Source organism: Crotalus tigris, unplaced genomic scaffold, assembly GCF_016545835.1.
Source record: "Crotalus tigris isolate CLP2741 ecotype Arizona unplaced genomic scaffold, ASM1654583v1 scf7180000024447.884657, whole genome shotgun sequence".
NCBI classification, from domain to species: Eukaryota; Metazoa; Chordata; class Lepidosauria; order Squamata; family Viperidae; genus Crotalus; species Crotalus tigris.
In genome coordinates, this window is record NW_024100616.1 from 70,770 (window position 1) to 95,009 (window position 24,240).

A 24,240-nucleotide genomic window follows, 5' to 3' on the forward strand; every position below is an offset into this window, starting at 1 on the left:
GCTGCTGTGCTTGCTCTCCTTAACCAGGTTGCTTTTCATGGGTACGAGGGCAAAGTCAGAGGGAGGCCCATTCCCTCTCCATGGGAGGAGACCTGGCTTTGTATCCAAAGCTTCCTTAGCAATAGGATGGGAGACCCCCCAGGATAGGCCTGGAGGAGGGGGCAAGGGGATGATGAAAGGGCAGCAGGGCAGGACTAAGGCAGGTCTTCCCTCAGACTCTCCCTCTCCTTCTTTCCTTCTTTCCTTCTTTTCTTTCTTCCTTCCTAAGTACAGAGTGGTGGGAAAATATTTGAGATGAGGGAGGAAGAAAAACAGGCAAGAAACACAGCTGGGGAGGTGTCACCCTTTGTGAGGAATGAAGAAATGCACCATCGCCTGGAGGTGGCCAGCACATGACCCTCACCTACTTCACATATCTGTTTTGGTGAGCTGTGGGGGAGGGAATGCCATGAGCAGCATGAGAGTCAATGTTACCTGCGCAATGCTGCCCAGCCGCCAGCCTGCCCGGTTTCGGCAGGCAGCGGGGCATTTTCCTCATAGTGCCAAGAGGCTGAACTGGGCGGCACAAATCCAAAAAGAAGCACGATGCCGCCCAGCCCACAGCCTCCCTGGTTTCAGCAGGCAGTGAGGCGCTCTCCTCACAGCGTCAAGAGGTTGAGCCAGGTGGTGCGAAGCTCACCAGCTTTGCACCTTGCTGCCTGCTGAAACTGGGCAGGCTGGAGGCTAGGCAGCATTGCACTTATCAGATTCGCGCCACCTGGCTTAGCTCTTGGTGCTGTGAGGAGAGCACCCCACTGCCTACTGAAACCAGGCAGGCTGGGAGCTGGGCAGCCTCGCATTTCTTTTTGGATTTGTGCCGCCTGGCTCAGTCTCTCAACGCTGTGAGGAGAGCGCCCTGCTGCCTGCTGAAATCCCTCCCCCAGAGCCCATCAAGCCAGATATGTGAGGTTGGCGATGGCCATTTGCTGGCTAGGCGATGGTGCATTTCTTCATTCCTCACACATGGTGACACCTCCCCAGCATGCAGCAGGGGGTGAGGCCAATGCAGCAGAGGCTGGTTCCTCGCTATTTCCAGATGGCCTTGTGGAGCTAAGACTGAATGTGTTTCAGCATATATGGCCACCACAAAATTGTACATTGGCTCCTGGCCAGCCTGGGCCAGGGCCAAGGCAGTGGGGGCCATTCCCTCACTGTTTCCAGGATGGCTTCGTGGACCACATGAAACCACTTTGTGGGCCGCATCCGGCCCCTGGGCCTTGTGTTTGACATGTCTGTGCTATTGTAAGTACCTGCTCCAGCTGGTCCTTCAGGAAAGTAAAACTCTTGACTCCATTGAGGTTTAACCAAAAGCACTTTTATTATGTCATGCCTCCATCCAAGCCTGACTCTGAGGAGTTCCCTGTTGAGGCCCAGGAGGGGGTGTTTGTGGCTTCGGAGGACTGTGGGGAGGAGCAGGCTGAAGCAGGCCAGGGCCCTTCAAGTTTGGAACAGGGAAGGCAGAGCTCAGGTGAGGAGCAAGGCCCCTCCCCACCAGATCCCAGAGCAAGGAGAGCAGAGAGGAGGAGGGAACAATGGAGACAGGCTCACTTGCTCGGGAGGAGAGTGTCACGCCCCACTTCACAAGGCACACCTGGGGAGTAGGATTTAAGGAGATGCTGTGGGGTGGAGCATTTGCCGGGAACAAACATGAACTCTTGTGATAGTGTGCTCTTGTACCTGGACACTTTGTATTTTGGACCAAATTTGCTTCCTGCTTATTTTTCCTTGCTGTCTGTGGTTTGCAGCTTGCAGTTCACAGGCAAGCTGGGAGTTGAAAGGATTATACGTTTGCTTGTTATCTGTTATTCTTTAAAGAATCGTGTAAATTTCCCTATTTTATTGAACTTGTGCCAGCATATGTGGGGGCTGTTGAGTGAACGTTGGCAGTGCTTACAAAGACAATTGTTTTGACCAGCTAATTGCTTTTCCTCCGTTCGGGGCCCTGAGTCATCACATATTGAGAGATAGTGGTTGCAGAGAAGTCAGTTTCCACACAAAGCGCCAAACAATTATTTTGTTTTCCACAAACCCAATCCCCCTAACCAATCCACCAGCAGCCAATGTGATGTTGTAGGAATGTTATGAGAATGCTGAGGTGCTGGGTAGATAACAGATCATTCTCAGGGCACGATGGCCTTGGAAGCAGACGGGAACTGGCTGGGAAGGAGTCTGTTTCTTCTCTGAAAACAATCCCTCTTCCTAATTCCCATGTGATTACAGCAAAAGTGAAAGCATGCAAAGAATGTGTTAGAACCCTATCTTTCTATGGGCATGGGGTTTCTTGTTCTTTCGGGTTCTGCCATTCTCCTGGGTGGGAGGGGGAAGCCTGGGGTTGCTAATGTGTGTTTCCTTTACTTTGTTCCTTGCTCTGTCCTCTTTGGTGAGAATGGAATATGCCTCTGGCCATCTGCCTTATCTCCGGGTGTGGAAGAAGTGGTGCAGAGACTTAACAGCCTTGGAAGCAGTGCTTTTTCACTCTGTTCCCACGGCGCCTTCACACCCGCGGATTGGCCTGTTTGAACCATCCAGATGGACGGTTGGGGTGGGGTTACCATTGACTCTTGACTTACTGATTCACGTGAGAAACCCTCAAACCCTGCCTTCTATTCCTGCTATCAACATCTCCCAATAAAAGTTCCTTTTGAAATGATGCAGTTTCAAGAGTTCTGCTTTTTGGGGAGAACTGATTGAGGCAGTTACTTACAGAATGCCAGAAACCTTCCTCCTTCCTCTCCAACAGAATGACAGGACACCAGCATAGTGGACCTGACATGCTGTGCCCTGAAAGAACAACGTTAGTCCTGCAAAAGAAAACATAATAAATAGAGAAAGAGAAAATGAGATTAATGGAAAACTCATTTAGGTTATTAGGGTATTGGTTATGAAAATATTTTACAAGTCTGGAAGCTTTAATGTGATAGTGATTCACCCACTCATTTTGAGTTTTGGAGAAATCCTTTTACGTAACCAAGTATTGGAGTTCTCCCCTATGCCTGTGGGAATCTAAAATTTCACGAATATCAAAATGTTGCTCCCCCTCGACCATTATTGGCTCAGGAGGTGGTGGAAGGCTTGGTCTAAGGGGAGAAACAGCCTCAGGTTTTAATAGACTACAGTGGAATGCAGTATGGACCCTATGCAGTGATTTTGGCAATTCTAACTCCACAGTCACAGAGTTTATGATACATTTGATGGGAAAGGCCCCCATGAACTTGGATCCTAGCTTTTTCAATGGTTGCAAAGACTATAGGTAATATTTGGAGAGGTAGACACGATCACCAATTTTGAATGGTTTGGGTTCTGTGCTTTTCTTGTCGGCTTGAGCTTTGTAAGCCCAGGCATCTTCAAGAGTTTTTTGCACAACAGGCCATGTATTTCATAATTGGGAAACCCATTCTTTTAACAACGCCACCAGAGGATCATTCAGGGACAGTTCAGCCATAGTAGTAAAGTCTTGACCCAAGACCACCCTGAAAGGGGTGGATCCTGTGCTACTATGTACAGAATTGTTGTAAGCCACTTCTGCAAAAGGCAACAAGACAATCCAATCATCTTGTTGATGATGAATAAAGAATCTGAGGTATTGTTCCAATAGTGAGTTCGTTCATTCACACCCCCCATTTGTTTGGGGATGATGACTGGAACTGAGCCCCTGATCAGTCCCAAGTTAAGGAAGGCCCACCAAAATGTGGAAGTAAATTGCACCCTTCTGTCCAAAATGATGCACTGAGGTGCCCCATGTAATCAGTAAATACAGAGTAAAAATAATTTGGCTAATCCCTGTGCCAATGGGATTTTTGGACACGGAACAAAGTGTACTTGTTTAGAAAACAAATCACAACCCATATAATGGTGTTTCTCAAGCTTTCGAGGAGTTCTACAATGGAATCCATGGAGATCTGTCTCCGTGATACTGACAGCTGGGCTATGATCTGAAAGAGTCCCAGGGTTTCCCCTTGTCTTTGTTTGACTGACATACAGACAGGGCAGCTTGCCACATAGCTTTCAATGTCCTTTTTGAGGGATGGCCACCAAAATTGTCTTCTTAATCAGGTGTAACCTTTTTTCAAAACCAAAATGTCCCACCACTTTAGAATTGTGGCTTTTCTCAAAAACCATCAATCTTTGGGCTTCTGGTACATAAAGCTTACCCCCTATCCAAGCTAGCCCATCTTGGATCGAGCAGACATTTGCATGACTTTGAAATCACTGGTCTTCTTTGAGCATGGCCTTAAGGGCTGCAGCCACTCCATTGTCTATTGGCGGCCTTCCCTTCACTTTCCTCGTGTAGTCACTTGGCTGGTTAACTGGTGGGACAGGAGTACTGGTTTGACTATCGGCTTTTGGGCAGTTGTATTGGGGCATACGCAATAGTGCATCAGCTAGGAAATTTTTTTCCCCAGGAGGTAATAAAACATGAAGTCGAAGTGGTTAACATGTTGCACTCATCACACTTGCTTTGGAGATTATTCCATGGGATTTTTAATGCCTCCAGATTTTTTTGATTGATCCAAACTTCGAAAGGTATTTTACTTCTTTCTAGGAAGTGCCTCAAAGTCAAGAACGCCCAGCATACTACGTACACCTCCTTCTCCCACACAGCCCACCTTTGCTCAGTCTCTGATAGTTTCCTAGAGGTGTATGGGCATGGTTGCAGCTGGCCACTCTCATTCTTCTGTAACAGGAAGCCCCTACAGCTATGTCTCTAGCATCTGCTTGAATGACAAATGGAGCCCTCGGGTTGGAGTCCTTTAGAACAGGTTCAGCTACAAACAGTTGTTTGTGCTTTCATTGTCCATTTTAGAGGTTGACTGAGTTTAGGCTTGTTTCCCCCCTCCCTTTGGTCTTTAACAGGTTCATAATGGGGAGGGGTGTTTGGGCAAAGAATGGAATGAATTGTCGATAAAAGTTAGCAAAGACCAGGAAACTTTGCAGTTGCTTCCTAGTTCGGGACAGAGCCCACTTCAACACCGTTTTGACCTTCTGAAGGTCCATCTCAATAATCCCATGTGGGATGCGATAGCCCAGGTATTCTATTGTGAAATTTGCATTTAGAGAGTTTGGTGTACAATTTGGCAGCTTGTAGTTTGTACAGGACTGCCCTTACTAGCTTCACATACTCCACTTTTGTTTCAGTATAAATCAAAATGTTATGCAAGTACCCCCTTATACAAGTGCTCATGCGGAACTTCATTGATTAATTGCATGAACATAGCAGAGGTTTCCTGCAGCCCAAAAAGGAGTGCCTTGAACTGGAAACAAGCCAGTGGGCAATTGGAAGTAGTTTTCTATTGATCCCCATCCCTGATTCTCAAATGGTAGTAAGCCTTCCGCAAGTCCAGATTAGTAAATATTCTGTCCTTAGCCAAGTGGGCTAATATGTCCTCCATTAGGGTTAAGAGATAGGCATTCTTCACACACACTGCATTAACCCCTCTAGATGAAGGGTCCCATCTTTCTTTTCTCGGAACAGAACCGGGGCCGCCACCCGGTCACACTGGTTAGTGCAAGATTCTTGTCCATAAACAGCCACAATTCCTCCAGCTCCTGTGGGGTCATCAAATACAGTTTTGGTTTTGGTAGCTTAGCCCTCAGGAGGATTTCTATAGCACAGTCCATAGGCCACTGGAAAGAGAGTTCATATGAGGTGCTAGGTAAATAACAGATCACTCTCAGGGCATGATGGCCTTGGGAGTAGGTGGGAACTGGCTAGGAAGGAGTCTGTTTCTTCTCCAAAGACAATCCCCCTCCCTAATTCCCCACCAGTTACAACAAAAGTGAAAGTATGCAAAGAATGCCAGAAACCCTGGTGGACCTGACAGCTATACATAATGCTCTGTAAAAGTAATCCTTGATGTAAGACCACAATTGAGCCCAAAATTTCTGTTGCAAAGAGAGATAGCTGTTAAGTGAGGTTTTTTTCCCATTTTACAACCTCTTTTGCCACAGAATAACTGAATCATTGCAGTTGTTAAGTTGGTAATACCATTGTTAAGTGATTTTGTATTTTCCATTGACTTTGCTTGTCAGAAGGTTTCAAAAGGCTCTGTTTTAGGCCCAGTACTCTTCATCTTCATCAATGATTTGGATGAGGGAATAGATGGGCAACTCATTAAATTTGCAGATGACACCAAGCTGGAGGAATAGCCAACACTCCAGAAGATAGGCTTAAGATATAGAAGGATCTTGACAGACTTGAACATTGGGCCCTATCTAACAAAATGAAATTCAGTGGTTAAAAAAGTAAGGTTTTACATTTAGGCAAGAAAAAACAAATGCACAGGTATAGTATAGGTGGTATCTGGCTCAATAGTAGTAACCATGAGAGAGATCTCGGAGTCCTAGTGGACAATCACTTAAATATGAGCCAGCAGTGTGCTGCAGCTGCCAAAATAGCCAACGCAGTTTTAGGCTGCATTAACAGGGGGATAGAATCAAGATCACGTGAAGTGTTAATACCACTTTATATTGCCTTGGTAAGGCCACACTTGAAATACTGCATCCAGTTTTGGTCACCACGATGTAAAAAAATGTTGAAAGTTAGAAAGCATGCAGAGAAGAGCAACAAAGATGATTAGGGGACTGGAGGCTAAAACATATAAGGAACGATTGCTGGAATTGGGTATGTCTAGTTTAATGAAGGGAAGGACTAGGGGTGACATGATAGCAGTGTTCCAATATCTCAGGGTCTGCCACAGAGAAGAGAGAGTCAAGTTCTTGTTCTGAGGGCAGGACAGGAAGCAATGGAATGGAAACTAACTAAAGAGAGAAGCAACCTAGAATTAAGGAGAAATTTCCTGTTAGAACAATTAATCAATGGAAACACCTGCCTCCAGATGTTGTGAATGCTGCAACACAGGAAGTTTTTAAGAAGAGATTGGACAACCATTTGTATGATATGGTATAGGGTTTCCTGCCTGAGCAGGGGGTTGGAGTAGAAGACCTCCAAGGTCCCTTACAACTCTGTTATTCTGTTATATGAGTCAGTTGCCAAGTGTCTGAATTTTAATCACATGACCATGGGGATGCTACAATAGTAGTAAGTGTGAAAAATGGTCATAAATCACTTTTTTCAGTGCTGTTGTAACTTGGAATGGTCACTAAATGAACTGTTGTTAAGTCTAGGACTACCTGTAATTTCACATAGGTCAATTTCTATATAGCAACTACAGTGATAAAAAATAAACAAAAATAATGGAAATGGAGTTTGGCTTGGACAAGTGTGCCACACTTATTATCAAACAAGGAAAAGTAGTGAAAACTGAAGGAATCAAGATGCCCCACGAAAATAACATTAAGAGTCTGGATGAGGAAGATTACTACAAATACTTGGGTATCCTTCAAGCTGACAACATCAAGCACACTGAAATCAAGAAAAAGATTAGAGGTGAATACATCAAGAGAGTGAAGAAGATCTTAAAGTCCAAACTCAACGGAGGAAATACCATAAAGGCAATCAACACCTGGGCAATTCCAGTCATTAGGTACACAGCTGGAATAGTGGACTGGACTCAACCAGAACTAAAAGCAATGGATAGAAAGACCAGAAAAATAATGACAATGAATCATGCCCTTCATCCACGCAGTGACATTGACAGACTTTATCTACCAAGGCAGATAGGTGGGCATGGAATGCTACAAGTACATCAGATGGTTGAAGAAGAAAAAATGGCTTTGGAAGAATATCTGAAGAACAATGATGAAACATCCACATCTGCCTATCCCAGGTCCTGGGTAAGGACTCGGTAGGTAGACAAAATGCCAAATCCAGTCTGAACATCTGGCTGACTGTGTGATGATCCATGTTGGAAGGGACCTTGGTAGTCATCTATTCCAACCCCTACTCAGGCAGAAAACCCTATACCATTTCGGACAAATGGCTGTCCAGTCTCTTCTTAAAAACTTCCAGTATTGGAGCATTCACCACTTTGGAGGCAGGTTGTTCAGCACACCAAAGTGCCATTCTTAAGCAACCCAAATAGAAATGTGAATATAACTAATGGGGTTATGTGGCCATAATTTACATAAGCTGCTCTAATGTCAAATATTAAAGTTAATATATTCAGATTTTTTTTTCTTTTTATGACCCTGTAATCCCTTTTATCAGAGTGGAGTCAGGGTGATTGAATGGAGATGAGCATTTACTGGCCAGATGCCCGTCCTGACGCCTATGAGGAGTTCGCACCAGATATTTTCTCTTTGTGCCCAGATAGTGAAACTTCTGTCACTGCCTAGGATTGAACTCTCAACCTTCCCAGTGAGAAGCGAGCATCTTCACCTCTACACCACTATGCCACTCTAAACTTAATATATTCAGTTAATGAACAGAAATATGAATACCTCTTACATAATTCATGCTTTGCTGTTTCTGACTGCTTTTTCAAACACCCTCTAAAAAAAGATGCTGCACCATATAGTCCTGAGAAAATTGAATTGTCTTTCTGCCTGCTTAGAAAGTTTGTATTTACCTGAAATTGCATAGGTCTAGGCAATATGTAATTAACATATTCATAAAGTTTCAACTGAATCTCCTACCACCAATATTCACCTTTTTTTCCTAGGGAATTCTGGGATACTATTGCAGCGTTACCTCCTCAGAGGCCGCCAAACCCAGGCCTTCCCAGCCCCGTTCCCCTCCGTCGAGCTCTGCAGCTGTGTTCTCTAGGGGTTAGTAAAGTGTCTCTTGTAACAGAGGCTCACACAAAGTGAGGAAGTGGCAGGTTCTTGTCGAGAAGGGGCTTCCAGGAACAAAGATGACCAGCCCCTAGCCCCAATAGTCAATGCTGTGGTGGTGTCTAGCAGCCCCAGGCTGTCATAACAGCGATAGTCAATGATTCCTCAGCAACTGTTTAGAAACAAGTAGAGTGGGGAAAAACCCCAGCTCCAGGCAGCAGTAGAAACATGAACAAAAGCAGCCAGCGTGCTGCAGTAACAGCTTGCCCCTGCAGGGCAGCTCCCCACAATGTCTAAAACGTGTACAAGCAGCAATAGTCACAGTTCGGATAGCCCCCCAGTCTTCACAGCAACAGCAGCAGCGACCAGTCTCTCCTCCTCTTCTGTTGCTTCTTGCAGTTTCCGGTCCAGTCAGTATCAAACCCCTCCCACTTATCCTTTATTATTAAAATCTGATGTTATCAGCCCCAGCCACTTTCTTTCTCCATATACTCTCTCTTGCCTCTGCTTGGGATATCCAAGCAGAGGCAAGAAAGCAGTAAAATTCCACCCCCTCACTCTCTCTCACTCTCTCCTTCCCCCTCCTCCACAAGAAGGGATCAGCTTAAAACCTCCAACCCCTCTTTGCCTTTACCTGGCAAACTGCAATGACAACCACCCCTCCCCTCCCCTTTCCTTCCTTCCTTTTTCTGTCTTTCCCCCTCATCCACGCCTACTGTGCCCAAAACCGGCAGCAGCTGTCCCAGTCTCTCCCTTCCCGGCCAAGCTCCTGCAAACATTTTCAGACAGCCCCACTACACACTCGCCCCACCTAAGCAGTTTCTTTGGTCCCCCAAAACATAGGGAACTTTCTGCTAGGCATCTATATAATCCAGGGAGTGAACGTCACTCTCTCTCTATGCTATGGCCTGGGGCATCATATGTTAGTCTCTTCACCGGGTATATCACCCGCCTCGGTCTCTGCACTTTAGGCTCAGCAGTATCATGGGTGCTGTCCCCTAGTACCCGGAGGTAATCCCCACCGATTCAGGCCCAATTGCTCCCCTAGCTCGATGCTCAATCCCTCAATACAGTGTTGAATACCATCAGGGGGCAATTGTACCCACTCTCCAATGCCTGCCCCTGAATCCTGGGGCCTCCTTGACAAAGCATCTGTATTGATGTTCCCCACACCCGGGCGATATCTCAAACTGAACCTGAATCCAGAAAGGGCAGCTAGCCATCGATGCCCCGTGGCATCAAGTTTAGTGGTTGTGAGCAAATACATAAGTGGATTATTATCCGTTTTAACCTCAAACTCTGCCCCATACAAATAATGCTTCAATTTATCCACAACCGCCCACTTGAGGGTCAAAAATTCCAATTTTGGGGATAGTTCTTTTCCCTGTGGGTTAAGCCCCTGCTGATATATGCAGTGGGCTTCAAACGTTGCTATAACCCCTCCCAAGGCCATCCCGACTAGCATCCACATGTAACTCGTACGGTCGATTGGGGTCGGCATAAGCTAGGACTGGGGTGCTCGTAAGCCTCTACTTCAACTGATCAAAAGCCTAGCACAGCGCTCAGTCCATTCTGCCTGAATAGATTTCTGAGACTTCCTGGGTCCCCTGGTTTTATGGGTTGGATTCGAACAATCCACTGCATGCTCTACTTCCCCATTCTTTGGGGGTGAGCTATCTTCACAAACCCTTCCACAAACCTCCAATAGTATGAACAAAATCCCAGAAATGATCACAATTCAGCTACACTCTGAGGCCTGGGCCAAGAAACCACTGCCTCAAGCTTAGCGGGGTCCATTGCCACCCCCTTGGCCGAGACAACATGACCTAAATAAGTGACAAATGGCTGGTAAAATTGGCATTTCTCTAACAACAATTTCAGCCCTTCCTCCTGGAGCCTTATCAATACCTTCTCTAAACACTCCTCATGCTGCTCAAGTGTCTCACCAAAAACAATAATATCATCTAAATAGACCAACATCTCTATCAGGTTCATGTCCCCCGCTGTCTGTTCCATGAGTCTTTGAAAAGTTCCTGGAGCCCCTGATAGCCTCTGCAGCATTCAATTAAATTCATAAAACCCGAGTGGGCAGATGAACGCGGTTTTCTCCCTGTCCTCTGGATGCATGGTGATCTGATTGTAACCACTTCTTAAATCCAGCACACTAAACCACTTCGCCCCTGACAAACACTGCAAAGCATCCTCTATCCGAGGAGTTGGTCAGGGATGGTCCTCCGTTTAAGAGTGCAGTAATCTATATACATTCTTAGAGTCCCGTTCTTCCGGACCACCACTATGGGGGAAGCATAAGGACTTCGGGATTCCCTAATGACCCCAGTCCTTTTCAACTTAGGGAGCATCTAGCTTAGGGAGCTAGATGCTCCCTAAGATCATTTAGGTCGCTTATGGAGATCCGCTGAGATCTCTCCCTAAAAGGTTTATCCTCCCTCAGTCAGATTTCATGTTGGGCACTCCTAGCACAGCCCACAACAAAATCGTCTCTCAAGAATAAATGTCTCCACTTCTAAAGCTGGTCTCTCGCTCTCTCTCACCACTCAAGAAAAGCTGGGTGTTCTTGGGATAAAACTGATCTATCAAACCTCCCCCTCCGTCTCTCTGTTACCATCCAGAGACTCAATCGGAGTAGCTGGGCTCACCTGCCCCAACAACATCCGATCCCACAGCCGCACAGGGAGGCCCGTGATATTCCAAACCCCAATTGAGATCTGTCCTTTTTCCTGTTGTAAAACCCACATGGAGATTACCTCTGAAATTAATTCCACTCCACCATTCCGCCCCCTTGGGTTCAAGAATGAGATATGGCCCAGGCTGTTCCCAATCTAACTTAATGGAAGCCCTCAAGCACACCACTTCCCCTGGTTGTATTATCCTCTTTTTCCTACCCAATTTCCATAATCGCCCCACTCCCTCTGCAGGGATCTGCTGCTCCTGCACCAAACCCTGACATATTGTCTGTTCCCTAAGGGAATGACTGGGGTGAGTAACCGCCTAACTAAACTGGCATTAGTCCCCACAGTCAATGAACCCTGACTAACTCCCGGGCAACGAGTGCACACAATAGCCAGAGTATCAAAGGTCTCCGTATACCCAGCAACAGAAGGCCCAAACATCAGCTGTATAGATAAATATCCATCATAGGGAAATTTTTCAGTCCCAATACCACAGATATTCAAATCACCCAACTCCTGTATGGGCATATACATCAAATACTTATCATAAAAATCCCTATATAATAACGTCACCTGCGCACCTGAATCCAAAAGGGCCTTAGTATAAATACCTTCTACCTGCACTGACACCACTGGAGAGGGGCCCACCAGCTGCTGAGGAGCCCAATATTGGAAAACACAGTGTTTGGTTCACCAACCCACACCTGGTTCTCCTGTTGCTGGGGGGGCCATGGCTTCGGCCTCTGTCAATTCAAGAGGATGGGGATTCCTTATTGAAGGGGGTACTCCAATCACTCCCATTTTTGATAAGGATTTCCAAGAGAACCCTCTATTGTCGGGCTGACTGATATCACCGGGCACCCAGCTAGCTCCTTTACTGGGGCCCTTCACAGTTCCCGACTGTACTGGGTTCCCTGGTCTTCCATTTATTTATTTATTTATTTTCAAATATTTATATGCCGCCCAATCCCAAAGGACTCAGGGCGGCGTACAAAGTTAAAACAATCATAAAACAATAAAATAATACAGTCATACCGCAAGTCCGATCATATCCCGGCCCCCCAGGGACATCAGCCCGAGGCCTGCCAGAACAGGAGAGTTTTAACGGCTTTCTTAAAGGCCGGCAGGGTGGGAGTAGTTCGAACCTCGGTGGGAAGTTGATTCCATCAGGTCGGAGCCACCACAGAAAAGGCCCTTCCCCAAGGGCCCGCCAGCTGACATTGTCTGGCTGACGGGACCTGAAGGAGGCCCAATCTATGGGACCTCACCGGTCTCTGGGAGCTGTGCGGCAGAATGCGGTCCTGTAGGTAACCTGGCCCTATGCCATGAAGGGCTTTGAAGGTGATAACCAACACCTTGAATTGCGTCCGGAGACCCACAGGAAGCCAGTGCAGCTCGCGGAGGATAGGTGACACGTGGGCGTACCTTGGCGCGCCCACAATCGCTCTCGTGGCTGCGTTCTGAACCAACTGCAGCCTCCGAACGCCCTTCAAGGGTAGCCCCATGTAGAGCGCATTACAGTAATCCAGTCTTGAGGTGACACGGGCATGAGTGACTGTGAGTAAAGCCTCCCGGTCCAAATAAGGCCGCAACTGGTGCACTAGGCGAACCTGTGCAAAGGTCCCCCTGGCCACAGCCGATAGATGTTGTTCCAAATTTATCTGTGAGTCCAGGAGGACACCCAAGTTGCGTGCCTGCACTGAGGGAGGTAAATCCCCCCCCCCCCAGGACTAAAGATGGACCATCCAGTTGGCCTTTGGGAGGCAAGACCCAGAGCCACTCGGTCTTGTCAGGGTTGAGTCTATGCCTGTTCACCCCCATCCAGACCCTCACATCTTCCAGCACCGGCACATCACGTCGACCGCTTCACTGAAAGGACACGGGGTGGAGATATACAATTGGGTATCATCCGCGTACTGATGATACCTCACCCTGTGTCGCCGAATGATCTCACCCAGCGATTTCATGTAAATGTTAAAAAGGAGGGGGGACAGGACCGAGCCCTGAGGCACCCCATAATCGAGGCGCCTAGGGGTCAATCTCTGTCCGCCCGCCAACACCGACTGCGACCTGTCAGAGAGATAGGAGGAGAACCACCGCAATACGGTGCCGCCCACCCCCACCTCTCCAAGACGACGCAGAAGGATACCATGGTCAATGGTATCGAAAGCTGCTGAGAGGTCAAGAAGCACCAGGATAGAGGAATAACCCCTATCCCGGGCTCGCCAGTTTTGGACACATATTCACTGCTTCTGGAGGCAGGTTGTTCCACTGGTTAATTGGTCTAACTGTCAGGAAGTTTCTCCTTAGTTATAGGTTGCTTCTCTCTTTGGTTAGTTTCCACCCATTGCTTCTTGTCCTGCCTTCAGGTACATTGGCACCTGGCAGGTTGTACGCGACCATCCTAGAAAAGTGTAGCGGGGGAGGGGAATGAGCTGAACCAGTAGCAGCACCGCACCGCACAGCCCTGAGTGAGAGATGGCTGGAGCTGCAGGGCTGTCAGGGCTCAGCGGAAGCACCAGGATCAGTGCCACTTTCCAGCTGATCGGCACTTCTTTGGGGCTGTCAGGGCTCAGTGGAAATGCCAGGATTAGCGCCAGGCTCCAGCTGGAGCTCAGCGCTGATCCTGGTGCTTCTGCTGAGCCCTGACGAAGCACCAATCAGCTGAAAAGCAGCATTGATCCTGGTGCTTCTGCTGAGCCCAGAAGAAGCGCCGATCAGCTGGAATGTTGCAGCATCTCCAAGGTCTTGTGATTTACATTCAGATGCCTGGCAACTGATTCATATTTATGACAGCCACAGTGTCCCAGAGTCATGTGAAGTGACCCAAACCTGCTGCAACTACCCAGCAGATGGGGGGGAATAAAAACCAAACACCCCCACCCCACCCCCACTGCCAATCCTCAACAGAACTGCTCACGACAATGAAAACCTTGGACAGAAGGAAGAGTGCTGCCAAGTGGGCAGGCAGGTGTCTTGCTCAGCTGTGGCTTGGGGGGCACTTTTTCAGTGCCATTGTAACTTTGAACAGTCACTAAGCTAACTGTTGTAAGTCGAGGACTACTTGTACTTTATCACTTTTTTCCTTTTTTTTTTTTTTTTTGGTCATCAAGTTTTTGACACCTTGCTAGGCGACTGGTGGTACTCTGATATTGCCATATCCTAAAAGTGGTACAATAGGTGAAAAGGTTGAAAAGCCCTGCTCTAGGGGTTAGTAAAGTGTCTCTTCTAACAGAGGCTCTCACAAAGTGAGGAGGTGGCAGGCTCTTGTCATCGAGAAGGAGGTTCCAGGAACAAAGATGACCAGCTCCTAGCCCCAATAGTCAATGCTGTGATGGTGTCTAGCAGCCCCAGGCTGTCATAGCAGCAATAGTCAATGATTCCTTAGCAACCGTTTGGAAACAAGTGGGGTGGGGAAAAACCCCGTCTCTAGGCAGCAGTAGAAACATGAACAAAAGCAGTCAGCGTGCTGCAGTAACAGCTCCCCTCCCAGGGCAACTCCCCACAATGTCTAAAACTTGTACAAGCAGCAATAGTCACAGTTTGGATAGCCCCCAATCTTCACAGCAACAGCAGCAGCAGCAGCGAACTGCAACGACAACCACCCCTCCCTTTTCCTTCCTTCCTTTTTCTGTCTTTCCCCCTAGTCCACACTTGCCATGCCCAAAACTGGCAGCAGCTGTCCCAGTCTTTCTCTTCCCGGCCAAGCTCCTGCAAACACTTTCAGACAGCTCCACTACACTATTCTTCCTGTCACAGGAATGCTGGATTATGTCTCCTTTTTAAAAACTATTGGTGACTGCTCTTTTATAGGTGTCTGCATATTTTTTTTTCCCAGAGGAAGGCTAAGAAAGCTATTGTTCAATCCAGAGGGGCTTCACTGGGGTGGGTTAGACCAGCTTTGTTCTTGGTTGCTGTTTTCTTCTAAAACTGACATGTTTCCATCGGTCTTTTTCTTTAGGTTCATATATAGGGTCATTTTTGTGAGAAGGTGTTTATTCCATATTGTGTTCAATTTGGGTATATCAGTTTTCTTCTTTTTGTTCATATATGGGGTCATTTTTTTAGAAGCTGTTTGTTCCCTATTGTGTTTAATTTTGGTGTAGTCTTGTTTAGATTGGAGATTCTCACTTTGTTCATTGAGTTTCAGAGTGGCTACAGTTGCTTCTAGACCCTTTACTTTTTCTTCTAGTAATTCATATGATTTACATTTGATAAATATATAGTTTAAGTCTTCTGTAGTCATAAGCTCAAACATATGACATATCTTGCAAGTTACTATAATGTGAGTCTTTATGTCTATGATTTTTTTTGTTAAAAAATTAAAAATTTCTAAAAATTTATTTTTCCCGTTGCGAAGTGTCAGTTTACAATAGTTTACAAAAGTTCTTGACCGTTTATTCTGTCTTCAAAAATTCGTCACTATCTTCCCTGTTTTGAGTGTCTGTCTCTTTTTCTGTGGTTTTTATTTTTTTTCTGTTAGATCATTAAGAATTTTAAAATTATAAAGAATTAAAATAAGTAAACTGATTTTTCAAATGTTTAGTTGAAAAAAGAAATTGCAAAATTGAAAAAATTGAAAAAAGAATTTAAAATTGAAAAAGTTTTAAACATTGAAAATGAAATTTAAAATTTTAAAAACATAAAAGTTGAAAAAAGATTTAAAAAATTGAAAAGGTTAATTGAAAAAAGAAATTGAAAATTGGAAAAAGAAATATAAAAAACTAAAGAGAAAGATTTTTAAAAATTGAGAAATTTTAAAAATTTACAAAAGTTCTTGGCCCTTTATGAAGTGTTATACACTTCTTTAAGTTGGAAATCTCAGGCTTTTTTCTAGGAGATGCTTAGCTCTTAACCATCTACACCCTGCCTTGAAAGTTTATCCCTTTCCTCTCTGTCCACAAGTATTAAGTACTTATTATGTACTTACTTTTCCTCCCTGCCTTCTTGCCCTTCAGTTGCCTGGCCATTACTGGGGTTTTCAGGTACAATGTGTTGATCTGGGTGCTTAGCTACTGCTCAGCTGTTCTGCTGCGCTGCTTTCAGCCACTGCTGGTCTGCCACGCTTCTCTCAGCCACTCCTATGGGCACTCCAGCCTGCTGTCATACTTAGCTCTGCACTGCTGCTGATCAGTTGATCTGCCATGCTGCTCTCAGCCACTGCTGTGCTCCTTTCAGTCACTGCTCCGGGCATTCTGCTCCTCTGCCACTTAACTCTGTACAGCTGCTGCTCAGGGTCTTCTGTGCTGCTCTCAGCCGCTCGTCTGCTGCCACCTAGTTCTGTTTCACCTCTACTCAAGAGCTTCCGTTTGCACCTCACCGCCTCTGCTCAGCTGCCAGATTGGGTTGCTGGGCCACCTCTCCGTCTTTCAGCTGGACTGAGGATTTATTTATCTTTTATAGACAAGCATGCATCTGAAATAAAAAAAAAAACTTTTGAAAAACTGTTAAAGCTGTAAGGATATGAAGAAGAATTCAGCAATAATTCAGAACTTATTAATACAGGGTATTCATATTAATCCTTTCTCCTGAAAGGATCTCACCCTTTTAACCTTCTGAAAATCAATCAAGATCTGGCTCCGCCCCTTCAAAGTGCTGGAATAGAGGGAACTAAATTTACAGTAGTTGTGGTGTCAGGCTTTTGATTTTAGTATTTGGGGGAGGTTAATTACTTTGGTTTTAATATTATTGTACATATAAGTGGTCATATCTCTAAGTTATAAGCTGCCCTACATTTGGTACAAAAAAGTGGTTATATAAATGTTTTAATCATATTTTTTCAGACTAGAGCTTTTAAAGATTAATTTCATAGAATATATATCCTGAGGACTGGGGTCAGAGCTGCTGGGCCTGAGTTTCCAGTTGAGAGTGATTTGTGGACCTAAAAGTATTAGTGGAAGTCACGATTTTTCTGAATCAATATAAAACCTTGGATTATCGATAAGATTGTTATTAATTGTATATAGTAGCGGTTCTCAACCTGTGGGTCGCGACTTCATTTGGGGTCAAACGACCATTTCACGGGGGTCGCCAAACAACGCAGTCCGCCATTTTTCCCCCTTTTCCTTAGCTGTGTTACTCCCTTTTATTCTATTGGCTTTTGAAAGCCAATAGAATAGACTCTCTTGAATAGAGTCTAATTCTATTGGCTTTCAAAAGCCAATAGGAATTGTCCAGGCTGTCTCTGCCCTGCTGAGCCCGCCAAAAGTCCCATTCTGCAAACGGTGCTGCAAGTTGTCTGCAGCGAAGGCGAGCTGTCTGGAAGTTTCCACCCCTCCCTGCTGAGCAACTACTAAAAATGTAAGTAAAAGAGGGCCAGGGGTGGGAGGTAGGAGGCCGGCAGGCGCAGGGAGGGTTGCTGGCGCGCGTGGGGCTCGGCGGGTGCCTTACCTCCCTTGGGCTGGGCCAGCTGGTGGCCCAGCCGGTGGTTGGCCTGCTCCATCTCTGCCGCTTGCCAGCTACGCCTCGGCTGGCGCAGGGGGCGGCACCACACATGCGCGGTGCTCCCGGGCAGGGAAAGTCCTCGACTTACAACCGGTTGGGTAGTCCTTGACTTACAACCGGTTGGGGGTCGCGGCATTAAAAAGGTTGAGAACCACTGGTATACAATCACAAAGAAAGTACAAGAGGCAGATTGGAACGGAAGCCCTCTGGAATAAGGGAATAGGGGCTCCTGTTATGTTTTTTTATATAAATATTTTATTAATTTTCTATTTTTACAAACAAGTGCTTAATAGACACCGTGTTGACTGGGTCCATTAGTAATTCCGCGGTACATATAAGCTTCTTCAAACTAAATCCAATATTACACCATCCAATACATCCTCTCTTCTTCCAGTAATACACATTTTTCCACATTAAGCTTTTCCCACATTAAGGGAATGGAAAGTAGTTGAATTAAAGATGTATGGATTAAGGAGGTTGAAGCAGGTCTGAGTGGTTGGTTTCCACAAGACATTGTCTTGTGAGAACAATTGTGACTTTGTCAGTTGCATTAATTGGAAGTTGGAAAATGGAGAAGACAGGGAATTTGATTCAGGGTGGCTCTATTGGTCATGATAGAAAAGAGGCAAGGAGATTTGGAAAGACTCAGCAGATAAATGTCAGAGATATCAAATTTCCATGAAGATGGGTAGGGGATGATACTATGGGAAAACAGTGGGTTGACCGCTCCAGGGAAGAATGTCCTACAATTTAGTACTGATTGGTGTCTGGATATGTTGCTCCTGCTGATCATGAGATTGCTAGAGTTTTGGCTTTAGGTTATTGCTGGTGAACAAGATTATTGCTGGTCGAGTAAGACCATATCCATTCATGATTTATTTGTCAGTAAGTGGATTTCATATGTATAACCAAAACATCATTGGGTGGGTGTCACAATACAGTATTAATAAACAAATATCTTTGGCTCAGTCATATAGTGAAAGTCCTGCCCCAATGTTTAGATGCTTTAAGAAACTGGATAGGAAAAAGCAAGCTGAAGCTAAATCCTAGAGAGATTGAGCTACAGTGTACTCAGAAATTATGTAATAACATTACCCCAAGGATCAGGTTACAACTATATATAACTTGTATAGATACTGAGTTACTCCTAGATAGGCAGGTAAAAACCATTGCTTCCCATATCCTGGTTACATCTCATATATGAATGCAATGTTCTCTGCATGAGGTTACCTTGGCAGAAGCTGCAGTTGTTACAAAATTAGTACAAAATGCAGCAGCCATCTTTTATACCACCTATGTGGTAGTATAAAAATGTAGTAAATAGTCTAAGAGTGAGATGGGCAGTATCTAAATTTAATAAGTAAATTTGATAAATGAAATAAGTAAATTACTGTGAATCATCTTCCCACTAGGCAAGACAAGAGGGAAAATGTTCATGCTGAGATTGCAACTTTATGTTGTGGACAAGTTGTATAAATTCAGGGCAACTAGGTACCTTCATGGGCACAATTTCAAATGTTTCTAAAGTTTGGAGCGCCATGACCAGTCATCATGACTGGACTGCATGCATGATTCTTATGCATAATTAAAAAGGCTGAAATTATTCTTATGCATAATTAAAAAGGCTGAAATCATAAATATGATTGATTATTGATTTATTTAGTGCAACTTTTATGTAATTTCTGATTCTAGGCAGCTGATAGTACAATTCAGCCCAGTACACATAATTATCCAGGAATCAGCCCTATTAAACTAATTAATCCCCTCTTCATGAAAAAATAATTTGCTAAAATCCAGTTTATTTCTCTAACCCTCTACTCCCAATGTAATAAAACAAAGCACAAATAAATAGAAAACCTATTTTTGGTTTTGAAATAATGGGAGTGCTGTATAAGATTTCAAGGTGTATTTCCGAGGTCACAGTAACAAAAATATTCAGGTAAATAATTTTTCTCATGTCTTCTTTACAGCTGGCTACTTTAATTCTTTTTCAACATATTATATTTGGAATTGCCAGGTTTAGACAATTCTAAATACTGTATGTTGAAAAAAATCTAAATACTGTTATGTTGAGGTGGTGATCATAGGAGTGCTTCACTCTAATTTTAAATATTTTGTCAAATTCCACTAGATGGTACTTTAAGGATACAGCAACTAGTTTTTATTTCTGTTAATTTTATTATTTAAAACAGGGATGCATAATATTTATGTACTCCATTTTTCCAGGTTTGGACTTGAACATTCTCTGGTGGAATGTATTACTGTCAAGGTTCCAATAGATGAGACCCAACAAATCAGAACTCCGAGGCTAGAGATTTTCTCAAAGAACATGTTTATTGGTTACATAGATTAGCATGATCAAAAGTGAAACCAAATCTGAAATCCCCTTCAAGGAGAAACACTATTACAAAGTTAAATTTCCCACCCCATTGCTATCAATCAGCTACGTTTCCCAATCGAACAGTTTGGCAGGCTTTCTAACCAAATGCTCATGCCCCCCCACCTAACTGACAGAAATGACCTTGATTTCCATGGGACAGTGAAATGTTTAGACTAGCAGAATTCCTCCACACCCCCTCCCATTCTTGTGGCAATCTAGAATGAGCAGAATGGCTGCAGCCAGTTTTGTTGTAGAGTTGACTGTCAGACCACCCCCACCCCCAGGAAGAAAGCAAGTCTTGTAAAGGAAGCAAAAGTGCAGGTTAGGAATTCTCCTGGTCTTCTGAGGATGTTTGTCATAGAATTTTTTTTATTAATCTGTCTGCCTTCACATCGGTATATTTCAGCCAGGTAGCTTCTGACAAGGGATATCCTTTCCATTACACCAAATATTGTAAGTTTTTCCTTTTGTAATCTAGAGTCAAGGATGTGTTTTGTCTCATAGTGAGTTTCTCTCTCTACCAAAACAAGACCAGGCCTCAAGGATGACTCTGTGACTTATTTTAACAAGCTGCAATGGAACACAGGGTGAACCTTCCCTAATAGCTATGGGAGTTTTAACTGAACTGTGACAGGATTTATAATTCTGGCTATAGGGAAAGGACCGAGAAACTTATGTCCCAATTTCCTACTTGGTTGTAAGGACCTGCCTCAACTAGGTCTCCCAAGAAAGCAGAACTCTTGAAACAGGCATTGTCTCAAAATGAACTTTTATTGGGAATTAGTGACAGCTAGGAAGCAAAGCGAGGTCTGAGGAAAAAAACCTCTCAAGCATTATATCAAAAGCAATATTCATTACCCCTCTCCCCAGGGTCCCACTGTCTGTTTGAATCTTGGCCAATCCACATTGTTTTGGTAACTGGCCCCTTTGGCGTGCTCCTCAAAGTCTCTCTCAGTTTCGTTTCCCTCTGGCTCCAAGCGCAAACCGTCTTCCAGATAAGGCTGATGGTATTCGGCTACATTCCTTCCCCTGGGGGAAGGGCAGTGTGGTTGGCAAAGGAAAGCATCCCCCCCCAACAGAAGGCAGGCTTCCAAAAATGAATATAGAAGTGTATATATTTTTACCTTGAATGAACACCCTGTCAACCCAAATATGGGAGAAAGAAATCTTCTTATGTACATATATATATAACAGAATGAAAGGTGATACATTTCTTTGGGGCTTGACATACAGCCCCCTCTAAAAAAATGACAGATCCACTTGTAAAAGAGAGAAAGGAGAGGGGAAAACAAATAGAGAAAGGCATGTTAATTAGGCTTATTAGGATACTTAGAGTAAAATTATTTCAGTAATCTAGGATAGGGCTCTTCAACTGGTGGGATGCGTACCACCGGTGGTACTTTGGCACCTGGCAGGTGGTACACAACTGTCCTAGAGAAGTGGTAGTGGAGTGGAGAGGAATGAGGTGAAGTGGCAGCAGTGCCGCACAAGCCTGAGGGAGAGACAGCTGGAGCTGCAGGGCTGTCGGGACTTGGCAGAGGCGCCAGGATCAGCACCTGGGTTCCAGCTGACCGGTGCTTCTGGAAGCTGGAGGTGCCCGGAAGAGAAAAGGAGGAAGGGGGGAGAGGAGAGGATATAAAAGAAGGTTTTGGTGGGAAAGGGCCAGCGAGGGGCTGCCCCCGTCCCGCCCCCTGGGTGCACAAAGAGGAGGCAGTGAGTACCCGGTATCCCTGCTGACCATCTCTGCTGACCACTGAGGAAGAAAAAAGGTAAGAGAAGTGCTTCCCTTTCCCCCAGGACACCAGCGCTCAAACACACTTGCCATCTCCTCTGTGCACCCCCAGGGGACTGGGCAGAGACGGGGGCCCTCGCAGGCTCCAGGGCTTGCCTGTGGATCTAAGGCTGAGTGCATTCCGGCTTTGATGGCCCTCACTGCTAGATCAGCACCATGCCCATTCGCTGACCTAGCCTTATAGCCACCAGAGGGCACTGGCAATCTCTCCCCTTCTCGTCATCCCATCCTGAGCATGGAGGAAGGAAAGAGAAGCAGGGGAGGGAGGAAAAAACGGAGGAAGGAAGGTTCATTCTTTTAAGCTGCCCGAGGGTCCGGGCAGAGGTTTCCCATTTTGAGCCCTCCCCTTCCCCCTGTCATTGTCTTTGTGCCTGAAGGGACTTTGCATGGCTCTCAGCTCACCTCTACCAGACCCATGCACATGTGTGTGTGTGTGTGTGTGTGTGTGTGTGCGTGCGCATGGGAGGATCTCATTCCTTGCAGCCCCACTCTATAACATCAGGGAGAAAAAGAACAGGAGAGATGAGAGAAGCTGTGATGGGAGTTTCTTGCAGCCCTCCACAGGGCTGGGGGTGGGAGCTGAGAGGGGCAGGCACATTGAGAAAAAGTGGCAAATTGAGAAAAAGAAACAACTCCAAAAAAACCAGCTTTCATTAGTTTGCAGTCTGCCACGTGTGTGGGTCTAGGAGAGGAGAGCACAGAGGCAACGACGGGGAGGGGTCAAAATGTGAAGCCTCTGCCCACCGCTGCCTGCCTGCTGTCACCTCTGCCCAGAGCCTCTGCAGCTTAAAAAAAAAGCAGGGAAGGAAGGAAGGAAGGAAGGAAGGAAGGAAGGAAGGAAGGAAGGAAGGAAGGAAGGAAGGAAGGAAGGAAGGAAGGAAGGAAGGAAGGAGAGGCAACTTGATTGGAAATGCCCCATTTCAAAGGAGAAAGCAATTTTCATGAATACCAATTCTTGAGCTCTTAGGAAAGTATCCCCTCCTTGTGTGTTGCTAACAGCCATTTCCAGTGGGGAAAACAGGACAAAGCAGAGTGGGGAAAAATATTTTCCTTTACTATATTTCCAGTCTGAATTAGACCAAGTCAGGGTCTCTATAGAAGAGCCCTTTTAAGATTATGTATTAATAGAAAAGCAACTAAGATACCTATGATCCTAAACGCTAAAGCTGTTGCACATAAAAAGTGAAGGAGCTCTGATCAACTATCACAGCCACAATTTCAACAGTTTTGCTGTGATGTTGTCTGTGGACGCCCCACTAAATGCAAGTATGGGATAAACTGAGCCTGGTTTGTTCTCAATCTTTTAAGTGGCCACAAACTACTAGCAAAAGTGGCATTTAATCACAAGACAAGGAAGCATCGAGAAATGTTTCCCCTTTTGCATTTGCGCATCCAAGAATGGATAGGAAAGGAGAAAGGGAAAGAGGAAGAAAAAAGAAGGAAAGAGAGGAAGGAAGAAGAAAGAAAGAATGAAGAGGGAAGGGGAAAAAGAGGAAGGAAGGAAGGAAGGAAGGAAGGAAGGAAGGAAGGAAGGAAGGAAGGAAGGAAGGAAGGAAGGAAGGAAGGAAGGAAGGAAGGGTCTGAGGGAAGCTGCTTTACCATTTGGCCACCAGCAGCCCTGCTGCCCTTTCGCTATCCCCTTGCCCCCTCCTCCTGGTCTATCCTGGTGGTCTCCCCAACCTATCACAAAGGATGCTTTGGTTACGAAGCCGGATCTCCTCACATGGCGAGGGAATGGGTCTCCCTCTGACCCACACACTTTGTCCTCCTGCATCCACCATGAGCAACCAGGCCAAGGAAAGTGGGCACATCAGCAGCAGCAGCCTTGAGGAGGAGGTAAGTGCAGCCGGGCAACCTCTCAGGGAAGTGGGGCTGGACTGGGTTGGACTGCAGGGTCCTGGTGCCCCGGGAGCTCAAGGGTCGGGCTGGGCATTTGCCCTCCACTGTCCAGGGCTCCGTGCCGCCCGCACCACCGTCTGGGAGTCCCCTGCGCAGCCCAAGAGGGAAAGTAAGGCTCCTCCAGTGGACCATGCCCTGGTGCTCACCCCAGTCCCACCCCCCTCTACCGGAGATCCCTGGATCTCCTCCACACCCCCGCCTGCCCCCCACAGATGCCTCCCAACCTGAGTGATGTTGAGCTGGCCATGACCCCCAGCCATTGACTTTGCTTATCAAAAGGTTGCAAAAGGGGATCACATGACCTTGGGAAATTGTGACCATCA

General features: G+C 45.7%; 1 protein-coding gene and 1 long non-coding RNA gene across 3 annotated transcripts in view; one reads left to right on the plus strand and one right to left on the minus strand.

The window, feature by feature from the left end:
* Positions 1-24,240, plus strand: part of LOC120303015 (ralBP1-associated Eps domain-containing protein 2-like) — a 118,671-nt gene that overhangs the window by 68,632 nt on the left and 25,799 nt on the right. The window lies entirely within an intron of this gene.
* On the minus strand, positions 200-17,452 carry LOC120303016. Its single transcript, XR_005555313.1, has 3 exons — positions 16,333-17,452; positions 2,744-2,840; positions 200-263 (listed from the first exon to the last, which is right to left on the minus strand). It is a non-coding gene; the product is annotated as an uncharacterized LOC120303016 (long non-coding RNA).